This window comes from Sceloporus occidentalis, unplaced genomic scaffold (assembly GCF_023333645.1).
Source record: "Sceloporus occidentalis isolate IW3139 unplaced genomic scaffold, rSceOcc1.0.p SCAF_3, whole genome shotgun sequence".
Classification (NCBI taxonomy): Eukaryota; Metazoa; Chordata; class Lepidosauria; order Squamata; family Phrynosomatidae; genus Sceloporus; species Sceloporus occidentalis.
In genome coordinates, this window is record NW_028316983.1 from 182,619,106 (window position 1) to 182,644,237 (window position 25,132).

At 39.4% G+C, this 25,132-nt stretch overlaps 1 non-coding gene across 1 annotated transcript; it reads right to left on the minus strand.

Annotated features, from left to right (window-relative positions):
• LOC149317195 (U2 spliceosomal RNA) lies at positions 1–198 on the minus strand. Its single transcript, XR_016280764.1, has one exon. It is a non-coding gene; the product is annotated as a U2 spliceosomal RNA (small nuclear RNA).
• Between the last annotated feature and the right edge of the window lie 24,934 nt (positions 199–25,132).

The window sequence follows — 25,132 nt, forward strand, 5'->3', positions numbered from 1 at the left end:
AATCAGCCTTAAAACCAGAGTGATTTTTGAAAGCCAAGTTATAAATGTTTATGCCCTTTGGTAACAAAAGGTGGCACTGTTGATCCTAGAATGGGGAAAAGTAAATTCTTCCTGTGTTCAACAGACACTCTTTGCTAGTATGGAATTTGTGCTTTCTAGTTACTACACTTGATCTTAGCCAAAAGGCCGAGAAGCTTTCTAGTTACATTTACACTTTACTGTAGTTTTAACATCAGTTTTGGAAATTATAATACTACAATATAGTAGTATGATTAACAGCTCATATTCTATGACATTTATAACTGAATTTGTTGAATTTATTCCATAGGAAATTAGGATCACATCTCGGAACTAAATCTGGGAGATTAGTACACATGGCTTTTAAATAATAATAATAATAATAATAATAATAATAATAATAATTTGTTTTATATATATACCGCTATTCCAAAGATCATAGTGGTGAACAGCAAGTAAACTAATTAGCAAGTAAGCTAATTTGCCCCCAACAGTCTGGGTACTCATTTTAGCGACCTCGGAAGGATGCAAGCCTGAGTCAAACTTGGGCCCTTTTGCTGGTCTTGAACTCGCAACCTTGTGGTTTTGAGTGAATGGCTGCAGTACAAGCATTTAACCACTGCACCACCAGGGCTCCTGGTGTTGCCATATTCCAGTTCCTCATATCTAGGCATCTAATTTGCATATTATGCATTATTAATTATGCATATTATTAGTCTGCATTTTGATTATGTAAGTTCAATACATTAATCATTGCACTTTTTATACCATTATGTTTCAACCTCAGTACCAGTACCAAGGACATAAGCCATTCTTTGTCACACTCCCTGGGTGTTGGGAACCCTGGGCCTAGATAATGAAAAAAATGAGATAAAGATTTCCCTTTTCTTAGATCAAACATTGATCACAACGGTGACTGCAGTCAAGAAATCAGGAGACTAGGAATGGGAAGGGTAGCCATGAAAATACTTGACAAGATCCTAAAGTGTAATTATATACAACTCAGAACTAATGTTAGAATCAGCCAAGCCATTGTATTCCCCATCACCATATATGGGTGTAAGAGCTGGAAAGAGAAAATAGTGGATAAGAAGAAAACTAACTCATTTGAGATGTAGTGTTAGAGAAGAGTGCTGAGGGTACAAAGTGGATGACCAAAAAGACAAACAAATGAATCCTAGAACAGATCATGCCTGTTCTAGAAGCCAAGATGTTGAAATGGAGGCTATTGTATTTTGGCCACATCACGAGAAAGCGTGACTCATTAGAAAAGACAATAATGCTAGGAAAAGTAGAAAGTAGCAGAAGAGGATGATCGCATGCCAGATTACTCATTCAGGGAGGTCATGCACATGAATCTGCAGGACCTAAGCAGAGCAGTGGGAGGATAAGGAGCAGGTTTTTAATTTTTTGCATCCACTTTCAAATAAAGCAATTTTAGTCTTTTAAAAAATGCTTATTATTTACTTTACCATTTCATCAAAAAAGTAATTATAATAGCCCATTGCAATGGCAGTGAAAAAGCTTCCAAAGTGCCATTGCCACAGCAGTCGGTCCATAAATCCATGCTCTTGCTTACACTTAAAACAGTAGGCCATTATTTGTATATTTTGTATTTATACAAATTTACTATAGTTATTGTCAGCTGCCTTTGAGTCAGCTTCAGCTCTGCTCAGGTCCTACATGGTTTCTTTGATCTGTTGTGTGCTCTACCTCTCTTCCCACTGTCCTCCACCTTTTCCAGCATTATTGTCTTTTCTAGTGAGTCCTGCCGTGTCCAAAGTATAACAGTGTCAGTTTAGTCATCTTGGCTTCCAGGGAGAATTCAGGTCTGATCTGTTCTAAGACTCATTTGTTTTTCTTTTTGGCTGTCCATGATACTCCAAGCACTTTTAATAATGATGATGATGATGATGATGATGATGATGGGATACAGACTGCCCCTTTGGGGTGGCCTTCACTCACCCCTTTCCCCGATGGATCGGGGCCTGAGCTGCCACAGTGGCAGCCCCGGAGGCCCCGATCCGCCACTTTTCCAGGGCTTGGGGAAGCGGCAAAATGCCGCTTCCCTGCAGCCTGGAAAGGGATATCTTTGGGGCTTCATGCCCCAAGGACACCCCAACAGCAGCGGGGAGACAGAGAAAGAGGCCGCTCAGCCCCTTTCTCTTCAGTATCACTGGCGTGGCCATTACATCAAAATGGCGGCACCCACGTAAACAAGGCACCGCCATTTTGACGTACTGAGTACGCACTAGGGTTAGGGAGCGTCTGAAAAGGACACTCCCAGGCAACCCTAGCACGTACTGAGTACGTGCTTTTTGGCCCATCTGTACAGGGCCAATGAAAATAATAATAATATTTATTTATATGCCACATAATCACTCAGAATCCAAGAGGATTACAACAATAAAACAAGATACAGTTAAAACTTATAAAAAAAACCCTACCACCTCACCAGTATAAAAACATAGTAATACTAAAAGGAGATTAAACCAGAAAGACATTAAAACAATAATATAAAAAAACAGTTAAACTAGGTAGGAGATTTGTAGGAAGTTTATAGCGGGGTCCAGATAGGATGGAGAAAAGAGGAGAAAAAGTGGAGGGAGGAGGCAGGTAAATGGAGGTGGTCTAGTCTGGAAAGGCCTGCCGGAAGAGATCTGTCTTAGTAGCCTTCTTAAAGGTTTCCAAGGTGGTAATCTGACGGATCTTGTCTGGCAGGTTGTTCCAGAGACTTGGAGCAGCTACTGAAAAGAAACACTGGGTCACTGTCGAGAGTCTAGTCCTCTTTAGTTGAAGCAGATTTTCTTCTGCACCATATCTCAAATGAATTGCTTTTATTTCTATCGGTTTTCTTTACCATCCAGATATCACATCTGCACATCGTGATGGGAATTATTATGGCTTGGATGATCATAACTTTGGTGTTCAGTTCCATATCTTTGTACTTCAACATCTTATTTAGTTCTTTCATAGGCAGGTTATAGACCGCCATTTCAGATGTCCTCAGGATGTCCCAGTTTGAAAAAGGGGCGTCTCTTCTAGATTCCCTACTCCAAATACGGACAGAGTCCGTAACAAATGGTGGCGGCCATTCCACATGGCCGCCGCCATTTTGATGTAGCGGATGCTGTGTGTCCGCACGTCGCGTGGCGGAAGTGACGCCGCGAGTGCGCGACTAGCGCCTCACAGCGTCTCTTCCGGGCCGCAAGAAGGAGCGTGATTTTCACGCTCCTTCTTGGCAGCATCCCGGAACCGTGCCGTTTGGCTGCTGCAGTTCCCGGATGCTGCAACTGGCGGTGGCGGCAGACCGCCGCTTCTCAGCGGTCTGTAACGCACCATAGCGACCTTTCCTGATCTTAGTCCTTTTCTTCTTTCTTGACTGCAGCCTCTGTTCTGATCAATGTTTGAGCCAAGGTATAGGAAACCCTTAACTATTTCAGTTTCCTCATTGTCTAGATTGAATTTCTGCAACTTCTCTGTGGTCATCATTTTTATTTTCTTAATTTTCAACAGCAAACTTGTCTTGGCACTTTCCTCTCTTACTTTATTTAGTAATGGTTTGAAATCTTTAATATTTTCTGTTCATTCATATTTTCCCAACCTTAGTTTGAAAAGGAATGACTGCCGGATCCCACTTTTACTGTTGTGGCTCAGTCCTATGGAGTCATGGGATTTATAGTGTGAGCATTTAAGTTATCCAGCAAGGACGTCTAAGTACCTTATAAAAGTATAAATCATAGGATTCTGTATGGTGCTATAGTGGTGGAAAATGTCTATAACTCACAATGAATTGTCTGTTTGTTCTATCTTTCCACATCTTACCACTTCTGGGAATTTAGTCACAGTTGTTTATAAAATCCTTGCCCTTCACTAAAAATATTACTAGACCACTTCCTTTGGCTCTTCAACCTGAATTTTTGTAACTGAGTAATTCAATTTCAAGAGCTAATAAAAACTTCTGCCACTTCTAGTTTCTGAGAAATGGAACTCTTTTTTTCTTGAAGATTTTTTTTACTGAAGATCTCAGGGAAAGGAAGCGGGCTGTGCAACGACTAGAACGCAACTGGCGAAGACACCAGCACTTAGCCGACAAGACACTCCTTGAGTCTCTTTTGAAGGCTTACAGATTGGCAATAAGTGCAGCAAAACATTCGTTTTATGCTGCATGTATTGCGCCCGCGGAGTCGCGTCCGGCAGAGCTGTTCAGGGTAGTGAGGGAGCTGACACAACTGCCCCCCTCCCTGAACCCTATATTAGAACCATCTAAGGCCTGCTGTGACGAATTTAACAACTTCTTCGTGGATAAAATCTCTCGGATAAGGGCTGTTCTCGACGCCAGCATTTTTTCAGAACCTATAAGAGAGGCATCCAGAGCTTCCGTGGACTCTATTAAACTGGATCACTTTGAGTTTGTGAATACCGAGGATGTGGACAAGATTCTTAGAAGTGCTAGGAAGACGACATGCTCTCTCGATCCCTGTCCTTCATGGCTGATGGCTCAGGGGGGGTCTGCGGTAACATCTATGCTGTGCTATATAATTAATACATCGTTTAGTGAAGGGCGATTTCCATCTAATTTAAAATTAGCAGTAGTTAGACCTCTGCTAAAAAAGCCCTCTCTAGACCCCCTGATTCGAAACAACTATTGACCTGTTTTGCTGCTGCCTTTTTTAGGAAAGGTGATCGAGAGGGCAGTTGCCTTTCAGCTTCAAGCGATCTTGGATGAAACGGATTTTCTGGACCCATTTCAAACTGGCTTCCGGGCGGGCTATGGAGTTGAGACTGCCATGGTCGCCTTAGTCGATGATCTCCGTCTGGGCATGGACAGGGGAAGCATGTCCCTGTTAGTGCTTTTGGACATCTCAGTGGCTTTCGATACCATTGAACATGGTATCCTTCTGGAACGCCTGAGGGAGTTGGGTATCGGGGGCACTGTGCTCCAGTGGTTCCGCTCCTACCTCTCGGGTAGATTCCAGATGGTGCAGCTGGGGGACTCTTGCTCTGATAAGAGGGAGCTTACATCTGGCGTCCCTCAAAGAGCTATTTTGTCCCCTATGCTATTTAACATTTACATGAAACTGCTGGAAGAGATCATCCGGAGACACGGGGCGCAGTGTTATCAGTATACTGATGACACCCAAATATGTTTCTGTGTGTCTCCAACTGTTGCAGTGACTAGGGATGGCATCTCTCCTCTTGGAGTCGGTAATGGGCTGGATGAGGGAAAACAAACTCAGTCTGAATCCAGAGAAAATGGAAGTACTTGAGATAGGCTCCCCGGGTCCGGGTAGTGAAATTTGTCCACCTGTCCTGAATGGGGTCATGCTCCCCCTGAAGGACTCAGTTCACAGCTTGGGAGTGCTTCTGGACTCGTCGCTCCAATTGACATCTCAACTGGATGTGACGGTCAGAAGCGCCTGTTATCAGCTTCAACTGATACGCCAGCTGCGACCCTATCTGGGCCAGGGGGACCTTGAAATGGTGGTACATGCTCTGGTAACCTCTCAATTGGATTTCTGTAATGCGCTCTACATGGGGCAACCCTTGTACCAAACCCAGAAGCTTCAATTAGTGCATAACATGGCAGCAAGATTGGTCGCTGGATGTTCCAGGACCAACCATATAACACCTGTTCTGCAAGATCTTCATTGGCTGCCCATTTGCTTCCGGGCACAATACAAGGTGTTGGTTATTACCTATAAAGCCCTAAATGGCTTGGGCCCAGGCTACTTGGAGGACCGCCTCTCCCCATATAATCCGCCCCGCACACTCAGGTCAGCTGGGAAGAACTTATTGAGGGTTCCAACCGCGAGATATGCGTCAACCTCGCAAAGGGCCTTCTCCATCTCGGCCCCTAAAATTTGGAACACTCTTCCCGATGAGCTCCATTCCATCACTTCCCTGGATTTGTTCAAAAAGAAGCTTAAAACCTTTTTTTCCCCACTAGGCTTTCCCCCATGTCCCTTGATACTATGTGGCTTCCCCCTATATGTACTGGCATCATGGATTAACAATTCAGCTGGCTTTGATTTGGGGTAATTGGTTTTATTTGTTTAATGTAATGTTTTAATATAGTGTTATTGCAATGTTTTTATTGAAATTTTTATTCTGTATTGTTGTTTTTATTGCATTTTCTGTACACCGCTTTGATCATTGCGGAAAAGCGGTATAAAAATAAAATTTGTTATTATTATTATTATTATTATTATTACTACTATATTATTATTATTAACTACATCATTAAGCTAAATCCAGTTGTTAGTCCTGCCTAGAGTACACCCTGTAAAAGTGATTTACCAGTACATAAATATTAATTTAATAAATTCTATTCATTCATTAGGATTAACAATTGGATTAACCCTACTATATTCATACACACACACACACACACACACACACACACACACACACACACACATATAAATAATTTTTATTTAACCCTACTATATTCCAGGTATTCGGTAATACCTTAGGAAAGTACTTTATCACCAGTAGGCCATCTGCCTTGGTTCAGGCCTCGGAGGTAGAGAAGAACTGCTGGACCTGATCCCCTTCCCCACCACAACTCCCTTCTTCTTTTGTGTCGTGTCTTTTTAGATTGTAAGCCTGAGGGCAGGAAACCGTCTAATTAAAAAGATTATATGTACAGCGCTGTGTAAATTTACAGCACTTTATAAATAAAGGTTAATAATAATAATAATTCCTCATAATATTGACACAACTCACAATCTATGGATCATTCATGGACCATTAATCTTAAATTAAAGTATAGGGTGAGTATACCTTATCCAGTATTCTGAAATTCAAAATACTCCAAAATTGTCTCAAAATGTAGAAAAAGAGTAGCTGTAATTGGTGATTACAAAACAGGAAGGAGAATTGTGAGAACTTTCTGCTTTTTTTGACTCATCCTGCTAATATTAAAAAATAATTTTTAAAATTAAATAAAACATGCAGCAAAGTCCATTCATTTTAATGGGACTAGCTTTGAGGAAGAATTTCAAGGTTTGGATTCAGCCTTTGGTAACAGGAGAGGTTTTTGAGGCTTTTACACCAAAGCATACAGAGGTAGTTAAAACAAATAAAGATGTTCTAAATTCAAAATAAACTAGCCATCTTCAGTGTGTGACATGTTTGAAATCAAACAAAATGCATATGAACAAATTGGCCATTGACACAATTATGTTTCTAGTGTCTCAGGCAGCTAGTTTTTAAGAAAATTAAAATATAAGAATGCTGTGTGTATATTTTGATTGGCTAACTATTCAGTTACAACCTGTTAATAATCCTGATCTGGTGCATAGTTAACATTTGAGCCTTAAATGTCCCTTTACTGAGGTGCCGAACCTTGCCAGAGCAGTACAGTTAGGCTATCATTAATTTATAACTAGAATTAGATTGCTACTTGAATAATTAATCAGGCTATCAGTTTGGTGGTTTCAGATTTTGTTTTATGGGTTTTGTAGGACTATATTCTGTCAGATTCAAATCACTTTTAAAACCAAAGTTATCTGAAAGTCCATTAGCTGTAGCCATAAGAAGTTAATTTATGGAGGCAAAACGTTGTAGCATGCACATGACATATTTATTAATATGGAGTAGTCTGTTTAAATAGATGACAAAGGGTAACACATCAGGATTGGCTGTCGAATATGTTGAAGGTTCAAAATCAATTGGGTAGCAACTGCCACTACTTTCTCAGCAACCTTAAGACTTCTCACACAAAAATCCATGATTCATTAGGATATGCAGGGCAGGATGACATTGAGTTGCTCTGTTGGCTTCATCTAGTTTTACAAGTGACTCCAGTGCAGTCTTGCAGAATTTACTCAAAAGTAAGACCTACAGAGTTCACCAGGGCTTTTGTTCAGGATACTAGACTTTAATCACTTGTGTTAGCAGTCTCCACTGTGAGAATGTATGGCTGACCTTTATGACAGCAACAACATATTAAAAGGTTGCCTAAAGTCAAGGTGAATAGATAACCACACTACATTCCAATGCTCCCACCACCATTTATATGGTTATCTAATCACCTTGGCTTTAGGCAACAAGTTACAACTGAACTTGTTTCCTCATCTCCATAACCACAAGTTTTGCATTTCTATTGCCATTCTCACATATAGCCTGCTTATTTATATAGGTCTGTTCCAGGACCCTCCACTTCATGCATCTGAGGAAGTAGACTCAAGTCTTTGCTACCGGCTTCTTTCTTTCAGTTAATCTCAAAGGTGCTCCAAGATCCCTCTGCACATAGACTTTCCATTGGGTTGCGTTGTGCTGAAACTCTCTTGGAAGAGAGAAGGGAAACTGTTGTTGCTTCTTCTGAAAGTGTTTCCTGAACTTTCTCTCATTTGGAGAAGCATCTTAGACAGTTTGGGGACAATGATGGGACATAACTTATTCTTCCTTTATGCTTCTGTGTAAACCTTATCCTTCTATCTTTATTTTTGTCAGCTGTACAACATTTGTGGCTGAATTTCATCAAGAAATCCTCCATCTTTCAAGCCAATAGATATAACTTTATAGTTGTTTTATGAATGTTTGGTTTAAAGTCTTTTGTGTATTTAAATTCGGATAAGTTTGTGCAGGACAGAAAACAGATAAATGGCATATTGGGATTATGGAGCCAGATACTGCTCCAAGCCACCATCTGCTTGAGGCCTAAATTGGACCCAAGTTGATTTCTGGAAGGTGGCTTTTTTTTAATGATTCCTCTTAATTTTAGATATTGTTCTTCTTGTGTGGTTTTCATTTGTGTGTGTGTATGTGTGTCTATCCTGTGTGTAGACACCAGACATTTCCTCTTTTGACATAGCATGCTTTATTTAGTCGTCAGCAATCTTAAAACATGTATCCAAGACTCGAGCTCTTAAAGTAGTAGGACTGGAAAGTATGTTAGGAGATTTTATAGTTATTTTACAATTGATTAGTTGTGCCATATATTTTTTGTTGCTTAATAGTTATTATTTTACCATTTGCTAGCCATATCATAAGTGCCTAAGTTGTTATGCTTTAACTGTTATTATTGTTATTACTATTTCTGTATTAATAAGTCTTTTTATAATAATTTATTGCTTTTTGGTATTTTGTCTATCATTTTAAGAAATGTTAAATTGGTTTTATTTTTGGTTTGGTTCTGATTCAATTATCACTCTTCGTTAAGCTCACTGGAGCAAAATACAATAGTGGTTAATAAGTAATGTATTTTTCTTCTGAGAATATCAGTTAACTTTTATGAATATAAACATTCTAATCCTAAACATCATGATTTAAGCTTGATCGTCCTGGAGGAACGCCTTTCAAAAATTTCATAGTAGGCAATAGAGACCCACAAAAAGTGGAGATTTGGAGCCAGTCTCTGACATGTGGCAACCATATCTTCAGCTGAGGGAGTCAGGAAGTCCGTGCAAATAGTCAGGCTATTGCCACTGCTGTCTCCAGCATCTGCTACCAGAAGCAGTTGCTTAACTGGTGAACATTAGGGCCAACTCTGCTGAGTGGCCTGTGTAATTTTGGGCTCTTGCTAGAGGTAGTGGAACCAGAACAAACTATATAATATAAGTAAAATAAATAAATACGTAAAATAAGTCAATTTGCTTTATTATGATTCAGAACTCAGCTTTTCTTGAAGGTTAAATTGTTTACAAGGACAAATTTAAGTGTCTCAGGACCTCAATAGTTGAAGGAATGGCTCCCCATGGATAGAGAGCCAGTGTGATGTAGTAGTTTCAGCATTGGATGAGGACTCTGGAGACCAGGGTTTGAATCCCAGCTATGTAAACCCACTGGGTTGCCTTAAGCAAGCCACACTCTCCCAGCCTCAGAGGATGGCAAATGGCAACCCCCCTCTGAAGAAATGTGCAAGAAAACCCCATAATAGGTTTGCCTTAGGGTTGCCATAAGTTGGAAATGACTTGAAAGCGCACAACAATAAGAAACAACATAGATACATGTGTCTGTTTTGCACCAGTTGGGGCAATATGCTGGGGATGCAGAGAGGGCCTCCTCTATTCCGCCCCTTGGATTGGTGCCAATGTTGACTTCATTCTGGTGCTAAATGAAAATGTAGCTGTTCATAAAAGTCTTTTGGGCCTATCTGGTTTTCCACAAACCCTTACAAATATGTTGTTTTCAACTATTTTAACCAGTTTGAATCTTTCCTTTTTAATTTGTTAAATTGTATAAATATGTTTGTCTTTAGAAATCATTTTTATACTGTTAGTCAGGCTGTTTTTATCATACACCACCCTGGGATCTTTATATAAGGTGGGATATAAATATTTTAAAAATACACAAAGAAGCCTTAATTTTACTATTTTAATCAGGAGGGGTCATTTCAATACAAAACATAGTGTAGGCAAGGGGGCTTGTTTCTAAGCACAAATGCCTGTAAGTGTTACCTCCACACAAGCCTTCTTGTGTCTCCGCCTTCAGCTCAGCACTCCCCAACATGAGGCAATGTGAGGTTTCTCCCATAATTGTTGTTTATAGTTCCCCTAGGAAATACAGCATGTTATGAATGCATCTTGTGTTACTCTGTTAAAGGCAGCTCCTCTTAAGCAGGTGGCTTGAAGAATACGTCCTTTGTACTTTAAATGGGGCTGCCAAAACATTCCTTCATAATATAAACATATACAGTATCAGAATACTGTGTCTGTTATTTATGAGCTGCTGGAGATAAGAGAATGTCAACATGAATGTTCACATATTACATAGATTCATAAAATATGGTTTAAAATGTGATAGAAGAAGCAAGTAACTCAGGTATTCTTTTCTAAACATGTTTAGCTTCTCAAAGCATGTAACAATTGGAGGGCTTTAGAGCACAACCCAGGAGTGATATGACATCGCATTGTAGCACAGTGTTTCGAGTGTTGGGCTCCGATTCTGGAGGCCAGAGTTTGATTCCCCGCTCAACCATGAAACCCACTGGGTTACCTTAGGCAAACACATGCTTTCAGTCTCAACCCAAGGGAAGGCAATGGCAAACCTCCTCTGAAGAAATCTTGCCAAACAAACAAACAAACCTATGATAGGTTCATCTTAGGGTCGCTATAAATTGGATCCTACTTGAAGGCTGACAGCACATATACATACCTTTTCCACAGGTTGAGAAGGAAGTCCACAGGCAGAGGCCTCTTGTGTTTGTGAAATCTTCTGTTACCACCCCTTCTGTATTGCCAATGCTTCGCTGGAAGTAGGGTGCAAGGGACTGATCAGAGATGACTGGAGAGGTTTTTGGCCTCCATTAGCTCAACATGTCTCTGATAAAGGAAGAAATATACTTTCTTCCAGATGTCCCTTTGCAACCTTCTCACCTGACTAGTACAATCTGAGCAGATATCCTAAGATATGTTTATCTGCTACTTCCTCAAACCAGTAGCTCCTCTCCTCCTGGCACCAGTATGATAAGCTCTGATTAAATTTTAAAGTGAGTCATTGGTGGCCAGCTAACCGTAGTCTATATGGTGTACAAGTTACGATACCCAAAACCTGTCGTTTCAGCTCTTCACTGAACGTTTTGATTGAAATAAATAAAATAATTCATTAAGTACAAAATAAATTATAATAGGCAATAAAAGTATATGAAATAAAGTACTGTATATTTTTCTTTTTATTTCTACATAAACTGAGTTATTGCAGAGCATTAAGTTCACATCCAAATAGGTTCACCTCAGACAATACCATGGGGAAAAAGCGGCTCTTCCCACCCATTTAAATCCTCAAACCCCTCACATGTATTTCCACAATTCCAGTGTGGTACCAAAACAGGAGTAGAAAGTCATATAAAATTAGTAAATTCAGCTAGAGATGGTGTAGTTTATTCTTTCTCACTGTTTACTCATACTGTTGCCCACTCAATCCAATTTGCTCCCAAACAAATTATTTGCAGGAAACAAGATATTTGGGTCAAAAAGATTTGGTTCAGACTTATTCCCAGCTATTTTTAGTAAAACAAAGTAACTGGAAAATGGTAGGCGTGTGTGTTTCAGTAATGCTCAACATAATGAGCCCTTTGAACCTTACTTGTATTGCTAGAAGTGTGTGCATTTTAAGCTACTGTATTAAAATTATGGGAAAGCGTGAATGAAGATTGCCATAAAGCCTACTTGGATCTGAAGAGCCATAAGGGAATTGATGATGGATTAGGCTATATAAACAGCAAAGAAAAATGTCAGTCCTGCGGCCTTGTCTGCACTGATCAGGATACTCCAGGGGCATCCTGGAGTATCTTTGCCCTGCAGCTCCCCCGTTCTGCCCCATTACCTTGGTCTCCATTTCCACACCTTTCTGGAAAGTTAAATTGTTTACAAGGACAAATCTAAGTGGTATCCATTTCCTCATTGTAACAACCATACAACAGCTTCCCCCTAGGATGCTTGGCATGTCTCTGGCTGCTGTGGGCCACTTGCTTCTGGATGTCCAGTGATGATCAAATGGCTGCATGCCTCATTCTGACCTCAGAATGAGCAATATATGGCAGCAACAGATTTACCAGGTGGACCAGTGGGTTACCTATGCAGAAAGTTGTTGCTGCACAGAAAGGGAAAATTCTGGATGTTCCTTGAAGATCTGGAGCAACTGGTAAGTTTTTTAGTCTATATTAATCTTGTCATGTCCAATTCTGATGCGGGATATGCCAGACATCATCCTAAATGTCTGCACCAGAACCAGGATTTGGGCTGTGTGTTGTCCAAACAGGACAGCACTAGAATGGGGAAGGGGAAATAGGCCTTTTTGGCCCATGCAAACAAGACCTGGGCAAGAGTAATCCCATTCTTCAAAAGTCCCATTCTTGAAAAGCTGTGGGAGAAGCCCTGGTTAGATATGGGCTGCCTACTGCCTGGGCATGGGGCAGTGTGATAAGATCCATCAGTGATGGTTACAACCTGCTTCCATCCCAGCACAGATTTGGCATGCAATAATCTCCTGTGAGTCCCAACCAAGTAGAATGTGGGGTGGAAGGAATACAAGAGCAGATACTGAGTTAGCATCATCTGGGTAAACCATCCAGTCTCCACTACAAGTGCTGGGAATATGAAAAAGCAAGGGAGGTAGTATGCAGCCACGAAGACAAAAGTAGAAAATTTGAACCCAGCAACCAGACAAAATCATGGGGAAGAGGCTTGAACAGGAGAAGTTGGGGTGGCATATATCCATGTAGTGACTGGGAAGCAGGAAATGCAGACAACTCATCCAATCAGGTGTAGGAGGCAGAGTACAAAGTCTCACTTGAATCCATTGCTTGCTGGGCCAGATTTGAGGTGGGGGAGCAGTAGCTACCAAGAGCCATATCATCATTCATGGCTCATTCCTGAATTTGAGTTTCTTACATCAAGATTAATCAGTATATAAGCCAAGAGATTCCAGGGGAGGTGTTGATGATGACTGGATTATGTGGAAACAAAATCAAGTGCTGTCTCAAACACATCCAGTTGAGTATTTTTGCTATGTTGGTTTCCTGAATTCTTTAACATTCCATGATGCTATACCCTACACACACATGTTTGTGAAGAACTGTAAAACTGGCATATCTTCTTTCAGTAATATTTTTCAGCTACTTAAACATTAATAGCTTTGGCAAATGCATTAGGATTCAAGCAATAAATCTAAGAACACATATAGATGGTTATCTCCAACATTAAAGTTAGACAGATGGCCTTTTGGGAATTGGAGATTGACCACGTCTATACATTATTTATTTGGACTGTTGTATGTCATTAAGTCCAAAACCCATTTTGTTTTACATTCTTCTATACTGCTGGAAGTGGGACACATATTAGAGATTTGCAAAGTCTATTGTAGATCAATACAATAAGCTTTAAAGAAAGCTGTCTATACCTGGGATGCTGACAAATATTTTTTATGAACTAAGGGACTGGTTTAATTATGATGGCATACTGACTCTTACAAAATCTGCTCTAATACAGTGTTCCCGTGCCAACTGTGGGCTTGCCATCCATGGTTTGAGCTTCCATGGATGTCAAGCCCCGCTTATTCAATAGGTGTGTGCATATGTGGTGGCGTAAGCAGGAGCATGCACCCATTGAAAAGATTGGGACTTAAGGTCTTGCTTTTTTGCTATCCACGGAGGCTGGGGTGGGTGGGATGTCCGGAATGGATCCTCCATGGATAGCAAGGGCACTTCAGAGTCTTCTATTTGAAAAAGACTGCTCATGAAATAATTTGTTATGCTTCAAATTCTCCTGTTTGTACAATGTACATGATTGGTTCCAAAGCCATTTTGCTCCAAACATATTCTCCTTGTGAAGCTATTTAATATCCAGTTCAATTTGAAGCATAACCATGTGAAAACTGGAATGTCACCACCAACAACAAAGGTGAAACTAAGGCTGAATTGGCAATGCAGAATACAGTTTGACATGGTTCAATGCTAAAAAATTCTGGGATTTGCAGTTTTGTGAGATATTGTGAGATGTGTGAGACCTCTCTGGTGCAACAAGAAACTACAAATTCCAGAATTCCATAGCATTGATCCATGCCAGTTAAAGTGGTGACAAACTTCATTATTTCTGCAATGCAAAGGCAGCCTCAGCCTGGTTACATCATTTGTGATATGGCCTTACCACACATGAGAAATCTACCCTGACAGGTGAAGAATTACATGAAGGAAAAGGTGGGACATTGTGTCCCCTGATCAAAGTCCCCACAGGCACATGTTGCTTCCCTGCATGATGGGTAATGCTGGAACAGGGTTCTCTCTCTCTCTCTGTGTGGGTTTTCTAGTTGAAGAATACTGTTTTATTCTTGGACTCAAACTTGAGCCAAGCTAACAGTAGAATTCTGGAAGCCGTAGTTCCAAAAGCTAACTTATCCAAGCTCTATATGCTCGAGTAGAACATGGGTGGGTGGTTGCAACACAGGGTTTATGAGGGCTTGGCATGTTGTGTAGTTTGTATGTTCGTTTGAGTATGTTTGCTACTCTTCAGTCTTAAGGCTTTCACGGAGAATGATTTTTTTTTAAATTACATAAAAATAAAGAAGGCAGCCAAAAGCAGTGGCAACTGATTTAGTGTGGCATGAACTTGAGTGTTACATAGTTTTAGTATGAACCTTAAAGGAGATCTCTAAGGTGATGAATTCTATCTCCTAAATATATTCTGCATCCTGGGTAGACCCTTCAACAATTAGACTAAAACTCGGAGTCGATTCTCTCCTGCTGACAATGGAACTACCAGCTGCTACCTGCCAAAGAATATCAGTGCTAGCCAAGATTAAATTTTCCTTTTAAAACAGCCCCAGTTGCCACTGCTGCTTCCTTGGCTTTATTTATATCTGACCTTGAGTAAATTGATAATATGCTAAAAACATTAATTTAGTTCCTGATACAGTATATTAAAAGAAAATGTTTTAACAATTAACAATTTGCCAATTTTAAATTCATGTTTACATTTTATATTATGCAGTTTTACTCCACTAAGAAACCTTACCAGAACAAAGGCAAAAACCATCACCTCTGTGTTTTTACTTCTCTGTTACCCAGGCACCTGTTTTGAACCTTGTCGAGTAGGAAATAGCTGTACAGTCAGCCTTCCATATCTATGGATTCTTTATCCACGGATTCAAACATCCATGGCTTAAAAATATTTATACAAATATAAACTCCAAAAAAGCAAATTTTGATTTTGCCATTTTATATAGGGAACACCATTTTAATCTACCACTGTATTTAAAGAGGCTTGAACATCCACTGATTTTGGTATCCACGGGGTGTTCTGGAACCAGAGGATACCAAGGGCCCATTGTATTAATTTTTCAAAACCCTGTTTCTCACCTCCAACACACTTTCTTTGCTTTCTTTGTGACTCTTCCTTACCATTTATTCTCCCCCCTTTTAGCTTAAGGCATGTCTATGCTGGCCACTGAATCCAGAACTATTCTGGAGCATTATGCCCTGGCCTGGCCTGAGACCAACTGTGATGATGACCACATGTAGTGGGGCAAATCTGTTGTGATGCCATATTGTTGGGCCCATGGACCAGCCAGGCTTACACCGCATTGGCCCCACTGGCCTGTCCCCGTCTGTGCCACCACTACTGCTGTTGCCTCACCACCCAAGCATCTCCTCATGACAGCCTGGCCATTGCTGTCAATCCTCCTCATTTATTGCATGGGCTCCAAAGAGGATCTGTCCTGTGTTTCTGTAGAACATAACATATAATGACTGAGATGTCATTCATATATATATAAGATGACAAAACATGTGGCTAAGCCACATCCACTTGGGGTCCAGATGGCAAATGTTATTAATGAGGGAGGCTATAGCAGTTTCATTTTGCTTGAGTCTGTTGAGAAGGGCAACACTCTGCTTCTTCTTGTCCCCTCTCCCTGCTAAGTTAATTGAATGCAAACTACTTTGAACTCCATTTGCAACAACGTAAGTAAGCTGAGGACAAGGGGGGAGGTGGAGAGAGAAATTGAGACATTTTAAAAGCAGCTGAAAAGTAGAATGACTGAGGAGCTTATTGCATGGACAGAAATCCCCACTGCACTCCAACGGGATGCAGATGGGTTGCAGGATGCAGGCGGGATGCACCCTGGCCACACTCACCCAGTGGAATCGGAGGTGAATTATGTGCAATAATTCCCGCCTGCATCCCACAATGCAGCTGCATACCGTTGGGGTGCAGTCAGGTTTTTTGCTCATGTGATAAGTTCCTGAGTATTAATTGGGACTGTCCCTACCAAATTGGAACAGTTAGAGGGTGTGTATCTCTTTTGTAGGGATAAGATTATACAGCACAAGGACTGCAAGAACTGAAGAGAACAATTAAAGTTCTCTTCTTCTTAATCCATATGACTGGTCAGTTTTTTCTTGCAGCAGTAATTTCTCTCTTGCAAGATATTTGTTATGCTTACATTCCCCCCTTTCCCCCTGCTTGTGTAGACTTGTGCTGACCATTGCAGAGACACTTAGGAGCAATCCTGTCCCACCCAGAGATGTCCTTGTAATAACAAGTGCACCCTGTTAATACAGTATTTTGCTGTATTTAATTGGAAGCTACATTTTGTTTGGAATTGTTACAAACATTTTATCGCTTCAGTAATATAATGCTTGATGCAATGCATCATGAGTATTTTTGAATTAAATCTTCATTATATATTTGTATTCTTATCACTTTGCTCTTACAGCAAAACATGTTTCTTAGAGCAGGTAAATGAAGGCTTCACTTAAGATTTATTGATTAACTTCTCTAAGCTATAATATCCGGCTATCCACTCTCTTATTGATTTGGTATGTTGTTAGTAATCACAAAGCTCAAGGTCAGAGCAATTCTATTTAGTTCCATAAGCAACATCATTTGTGCTGAATGCAGACATTTTGCTGGTACATTTGGTCATTGTGGGGGGAAAAATACAAAAATTGCAATTAGGTAGGTCATTTGAAAACAAAGAGCACTTGAAGCAAACAACATTTATTCCAGGTAAATAAGCACATCACTTGAATATTTTCTCTAGATCCTAAACTCTAGAGATCTCTAGATCACTGAATATGTGTCATCAATTAAATGTTAAATGTTGTAAGTAAATAGTGGAGAGCAGAAGAAAATGCAGTCATATTTGCCATATTTGCCTTAAGAAGGGAATTGATGTATGTACAGGGTATGACTTTTCAAATGTAGGACTCCAAACTATGGACTTTATCACACGAGGCTAATCACAGTAGGATAATAACATTTTGGGCTCTGTGTATCATACAACATCTTGTCTCTCTGGCTGCTGCTTTGCATTTCAATCATTGCTGATTGAACATTTTCATTGATGGGAAAAGCCATCAATAGCTCCCAAATTCACTGCTTTATTAGGATAGGTAGTGAGATAGATGCCTTCCATGACAGTTCTGAAATGCTAGTGGAATGAGCGGATGTGATTCTCTTCCTCCCCTTTCCCTCTTGCTATTCTCAAACTGGCAGCAATGTGCTGGCTTAGGGCACACACAGAGAGAAAGGTGGGATTAGTGCGGCAGAATGGAAGTCCAAGTGCAAACAGCATAATAATGCAATTGCTGAGAAGTGTGATAGCAATTGTTTTCAAATTGGTATGTTCCTGTTTTCTTCAGTAGCACAATTACAGTTATTGGTGTGATAAAGTCCTTTGCTACTGTGATGCACAACTACAGGAGATGACCCTGAATCGTCTCACATAGTAGAATCTAGGATTCTGCAGTACAAAGCATGTGGTTTGCCACTTAGCCATACTCCTCTGAACAATAAGAATGGGGAAAACAATAATGGTTAATAATGACACATTTGCTGCACTATAAAACAAAGGCCTAAATTAAATTGTTAGTTCCAACTAGCAAAGACTTGCTGAATTAGTGCGTTTTCTGGCTAATCCTACACTTATGGAAATTCCATTGATTCCACTATTTTACTTTAGCTGGGACATATAATTTGATTTAGGCCCAATACTCTTTAAAAGTGATACGATGTTGGACAGTACATACAGTTTGGAGGGAATAGATCATACTCCATTTAATTTTGCTCATGCTGTTGAATTATTTTAGCTCCAGCATTGGGGCTCTTTGTATCTGCTTCATTTTTACATGGCAAAACCTCTGAAATAGCTATTTCTTGTCTCAACAGATAATGATCCAAAACATCACTAGGGGGTGCTAACACATCATGCATATGGTATAATCCAGTATTGCATATCTGTACACAAGTCTCATAGAATTCAATGGCTCTGTCAGCCAGGTAAGTGGGTATAGTATGTCACTCTTAAATATTGAATGCAGTATTATTGCACACAAGTAAACACTCAGCAGTATACTGCTTTTCACTTGCGATGTTATTAGGTTGACTACAGAGAAGAAAGTTGTTGTGTGCCTTCAAGTCATTTTTGACTCTAAGGTGAACCTATCACAGGGTTTTCTGGGGCTGAAAGTGTGTGATAAGCCAAGGTAACCTAGTGGATTTCCATGGCTGAATGAGGAATCAAACTCTGATCTCCAGAGCTGTAGTCTGTTGGCTCTCACAAAGAATAATACTAATATGCATTATACAAATGGAGTAGTTCTTCCTTGACTACAAAGAACATAAACATAAAGAAGGCTGTAAAGGGTCAGCACAAAGTCATATTTACTTTAGGAAGTCCAGAAAACTGCCAAGATGGATCTCTTCCAACAGGCCTTTCTGGAATAGTCCAGCCACCCATTGAATAGACTATTATGTAGCCTATTGATTTTCTCGCACCCCATCCTCCAGTTTATTTGTTGTTATTTGTTTTAATTAATCTTTTTAGTATGAATTTTTAATATAACTATGATTTAATTGTTATTTTTTTTTGGGGGGGGGGAGAGTAGAACCTGGGACTATTGTATATTGTTATTTTACGACGTTTTGACTATTTTACTGTAAGCCGCCTCGCTTCTAATCAGAGTAGGCAGGATATAAATAAAAGTTTATTATTATTATTTATTAGAAATGATCAATGAATGCAACCACACACCTGCTCAGGTTCATGCAACACATATTGTAAGGCATATGACCTCTGATACAGGATGCAATGTGTAGCTACTGATACCTTGATACCTTGATTTGCCACCCAAGTAGGCAGCACTCTATCCTTTGGTTGCAAATGCCATCTTTGAACTCTGAATTATGTGAAAAAAAAATGCTTCTTTGCCCCTTTCTGGATTCTCACACCATTCAGCATCAGTGGACAGCCTCAGGTTCTAGTATTATGAGAAAAGAAGAGTGTCTTTTCTGTGCTTACTTTCTTCACATGGATGATACTACCAGAGCACTTGGCTTTTAATTTCCTAAAGATATTACAAATGAAGGCCCCTTAGACCTAGTACCCCCAAACATTGTCTTCATATCTCTAAATGTATTTCAAGCAGAGAAACTTCAAAATGAAAGTACTAAGCCTTACAATGTCTGGATAGAAAACAATTGCCACATTAGGAAGAGGATCTCTTATGGGTCAAGAAAGTTCTATTGGACACCACTATGTGCTCTTTTACTCTACACAGTTATGATGTTATGAATCTACTTTAACAGCCATAGCTGCATACTATGGAATCCTGGGGTTGGTGAAACACAAGATGAGCTCTGTGACTGAGAATTCTATAAACTTTCAAAAACTACAAATCCCAGAATTTCATAGGTTGGAATCATAGCATTTAAAATGATATCCAAGTGCTATGATTGTGTGATAGTGTGAAAGGGCTCAAAGATGGCATCAGTAGTTTCAAGGGATCAGGATGCACGATGAGCTATCAGTTTCGGGAGTGTGATGTTTCAGTGGTTCTGCTCCCAGCTGAAGGGTGATTCCAGAAGATGGTGCTGTGGGACCACTGCTAGTCTTTAGGCTGTGGAATTTTATTCTGTCCTCTCCTCCTTGCTTTTATCATCTGCACATAACTACTGGGACCATAATCTTCTCCTTTTCCTTTTTATCTGATTCAGGTATCTGAAAATGTTGGGGGTAAAATCAGTGCCTGGAACTGGTAATGGGATGCATGACTGTATCAATTTTGTTTTCTTCTTTTAAATAAAAAGCCAAGTATGTGCAGCCCCCTGTAAAGTCACAAAAGTAGACTTTACTTTTGTAATGAAATAAAAGTTGGACAGAACTAGTGGGAATATTAACATATAAGACTTCCCTGACTGCTTTACTATTGGAATTACCAGGAGCTTATGAAATATTAAAATGTTTGTATAGGGTCTTACAACAATGTAACTGGGCCCTTGAACAGTAGTTGATGTAGGTAATTTACTATTGCTGTTTAATATTTACTGAGCTTCCATATTGTATTTAAGGTGTACTGTTCAGATTTTTTTCATGTTTTAAAATAAGATATCAATTATAACTTCAGAATAGCCGAACTGCTGAACTGGATAAAGGAAGGGGAACATTCAGCCCTCTACATTCTTTGGATTTCAAAATCCTGAAGCCCCAGCCAGCACGGCTAGTGTTAAAACAACTGGAGGACTAAAGGTTCCCCATCACAGGATTAGTTACAAAAATTAGTGAAGGTCACTCCTTTGTGACTGGGATTTAAATGGAGAATGGCTGCAATGCTAAAACAAAGTATAAAGGGGGAAGGGGGTTAAAGTGGATTTGTGAAGACAGGGTTTGTTTCATAATACTACAGTCTTCCAAGAAAAGAATAATCTCTTAGGTTTTATATCATATCAGCACTCTTTTCCTAAATATATTTGGTCAGAATGCAAGTCTATATATTTCAATAAGGTTAATCACAGTGAATGTTTAGGTGTATGTTCTTCACTGAGGACATTACAACACACAGCTTTTAAACTGAAATTACACAAGGAAAGAAGCAGCTTTGGAGATACTTACCACACACCACTGCCTCCAACCCATAGCTGTTCCAGAAACCCGGCAAGTGTGCAAATCCCCGGGTGCGAAATGGCACTCCTGGGGCAATTGAATCTGCTATATTCTGTTAAAAATTCAGCATCTTCCAGTAGTAGAGTGCAATTTAAAATTTGAACCAACCTAGAACAATGAGGGTGTTTATTCTCATTATCTTTTCAGTGTGTACTAAGCTCAAAAAAGGACTAATACCAACTAACTTTCATCCACTTCAGCCTGTGTCAGAGTTTTCAAGTATGTCCCTGTACATGGCATGCCAACTTCCAATATGCATTTTATGAGATATATGACAGACAGCATGGTATAGTGGTTTGAGTGTTGGACTAAGACTCTGGAGATCAGTATTTGAATCCTTGGTTGAGCAAAAAAAAAAAAAAAAAAAAAAAAAAAAAAAAAAAAAAAAAAAAGTCACTGAGTGACCTTGGACAAGTCACACTCTCTTAACCTCAGAGGATGGCAATGGTAAACTCCTCTGAAGGAATCTGCCAAGAAAACTCTATGAAAGGTTTGCCTTAGGTTTGCCATAAGAGAAAAATGATTTGGAGGCACACAGCATTAACAACACATGCATTTTATAATTTAACTACATTTAAAATGGTTTATGCTGGTATCTTCTAAGACTGAATTAGCACAAAGCACATATTTTGCACATATGCAAAATCAGCTCACCATTATTTGAAGGTGACAGTAACTGTGATTGATGTGCTCTAAAGTAGTTGTGAAAGCAAATCCAAATTCAGAGGTCAAGTTTGTATCAGAACCAGATCACTAAAAATGAGAGCAAAAATATGAAGAAAAGGCCAAGGTTGTGGTATGGATGACCTGTAGAATCCAGGTCATCTTCTCTTGGGACAACATAGTTTTTTGGCTCTGAACTATGTGAGCTATTTGGTACTCCACAGTCTGCCCTCTTCCTTGCAATATTTTTTTGTACAAAACTGAATAGTTCTGGCAGTTCTAGTTCAAAACCCTAACACCTCCAAGTGCTTTGTTTTGCTTTTGTTATTTCCATGCTTTATTGTACAAAAATGTAAACACGCCCTCCTTTTAGAAATAATGATTATGTACAAAAATTTTGGTGAGAAAAAATAAGTAGATAATACAATGAAAATACAGCACTTGTAAACCATTTTTAAACAAACAAAGAAAAGACAACCAAATGAGGTGGCATTTAGGTGAATGACATGAAAAAATAGTTATTAACCGTCTTTCAGTCTTTCCTTTGTTTAATTCTGTTTCTTTATAACATTTATAATTTGCCATGCTTTCAGAAAGGAGAAAATGCTTTATTCAAAAAAGATAATGTGTGACACAATTATAACCAAGTTTACTAGGAAGTAAGCCCTACTGAGTTGAACTTGATTGCAGATAAAGGTGGTTAGGTCTACAGCCATAAAGAAGAAAGAAGAAGACTATAATCCCAGGATTCTCCAAGAATTACAATCAACTTTAGATGTACATGGAAATAATTGGTCCTGATTAAAATTACTTGGCACAAATTTAGCCTTACGTTTACATATATGTATAAATGTTCAAGGGAAGAAGCTGGAGTTTGAAAAAGCAGAAACATCCAGAAGAATAAAATTACTACAGAGAAGGTTAACAAACACATGTAATGGAAATATACCTCTCACAATGAGACCCATATGGTGAGTCCTTCATTTTTGTATACCTAGATTTCCTGTTTAACTTGCTGCAAGGAGTGCAATGACATGTTGAAATCAATTTCCTTATAGGATTTGAACATTAGTGCAGTATTTTCTAAATCTTACAACATTGCTCTCCTTTTCTAAGCTTGGTGTTCTATGACCACAATCATATGTCACTAACTGTGCACTCCTGGCTTTCTCTATGCAAAAGTAAACCCCACTGAATTCAGTGGGGTTTACCTCCAGGTCTGAATATGGCAGCTTAATTCTAAACTATCTGGGCTACTACGATTTCAATTCTTCTCTTAGCTAATCGAGTTGCTTCAGTCAAGACAAATATATTCCCTTGTTCTACACACTTCCCATTATGGGAAAGCTTGAGCCATAGCTGTTTATAGGTTTCTTATCTATATGACATATCTATTTATTTCAGTTTCAAATTCTTGCATCCTCTGCTCCATCCCAGAGATCAGAACAACAATTTGAATTTATTACATAAATGACTAATTGAAAATCACACAGACAAGTTAAGTCAGAAAGTAAAATATCAGTGCTCTCAACAAAATTCTAGGTAATTTTTAGGATATTTCCTCAGGAATGATATGGGGAAAGTAGGTTTGTTTGCTATTTTGTTTGTTTGTCCCATCACCCCCTCCCATCTCTCCAGCTGTTCTTGCCAGCGATTTTCACAATGAAAGGTCATAGCAGAAGTTGCAGTGGCAAGTGTCACGAAGCTCCATGGACTGAAAAGAGGGGAGAAGGAGATGCAGGGTGCATCTACACTGTAGAAATAATCCAGTTTGACACAACTTTAAGTGCTGTAGCTCCATCTTGTGGAATTCTCTGACTGGAGCCATGGCAGTTAAAGTGGTGTCAAACTCCATTGTTTCTCCAGTGTAGATGCACCCACAAGAAAAGAAAGTCTATGGTAGTATTGCTAAATGGTGCAGAGATAGACAGGAAAGGAAAGTTTATGCAGAAAATGAGAGAGGGTCGGGAGTGGGGAAAAGAGGGCGCATGCTACACAGAAGAGGAGAGAAAAAAGAGACTCCTGGAGACCTACCAATTTATCACACGGGATGGATCCCATACAGAAACTTGATTTAAAGTGAAAAACCCCCAGCAAATGCAAGTTCTTTTTCACATGATGTTCGAGGTTAACCCAACCAGAAATTAGAAATAATCTGCAAAAGCAAGTAGTTTTTCAGATGATGTTTGCATCAATGAGAAATAATGTGACATTTATCCAAACACAAAGTTTTACTTTCTTTTTACTTTCGGGAACTTCTAGAAAATAAAAAGAGTGTGTTTTGTTGATTTTGCGTTCCTAATGTCTCATTATTTCTCATTGACGCCAACACATCTGAAAAAAAACCCACAAAAGCGGGTGTTTTGCAGATTTTAAAATCTCATTTCTCTATGGGATTTAACCAATTTGCCTCTGTGTGATAAAGTCCACAGTAGAAGGAGGAACTTCCAGAGAAGATGGGAGATACAGGGAGTGGAGAGTATATGTAGAAGAGAGAGAAGACAAAATGGATGGAATGTAAGCACAGATGTAAAAGAAACAAAAGAGAACCCAAGGGGAAGAAAAGAGACGGAGTGGAGGGATGCTGGAGAAGAGTAAGGAGAAGGAAACACAGGAACAAGAATTAGCAGAGATGAAGCAGAATCTGAATGAGAAAAGAAAGAGTTGGAGCAGCCAGGAAAGAATGGGGAGAGAAAGGGGTGGTGGTCTTAAATATTACCTGACCAAAAAATAGCATGACTAGTAAAATCAGAAATGATTTATATGTCATGTAATTTATTTTCAGCATTTCAGTTTAGCATATTTTTGGCCAGAAATAGTGAGCAATATATTAAAATATCCTTACAGCTGCAGACAGATATGCCCAACTTCAGATCATTGGTGGAAAGGTGCAGTTAAAAAAAAACACCAGAAAATTCATCTTCTTCTGTTTCCTGAGAATCGCATGTTCACAGAAAAAATGTTTTTTTTAAATCAACAGCTATCTGTTCTTTTGTTCAAATACATGTTACATTTTGTTTTTACTTTGAAGACAAGGAAGGATTAGAAAAACAAGTCATTGTAT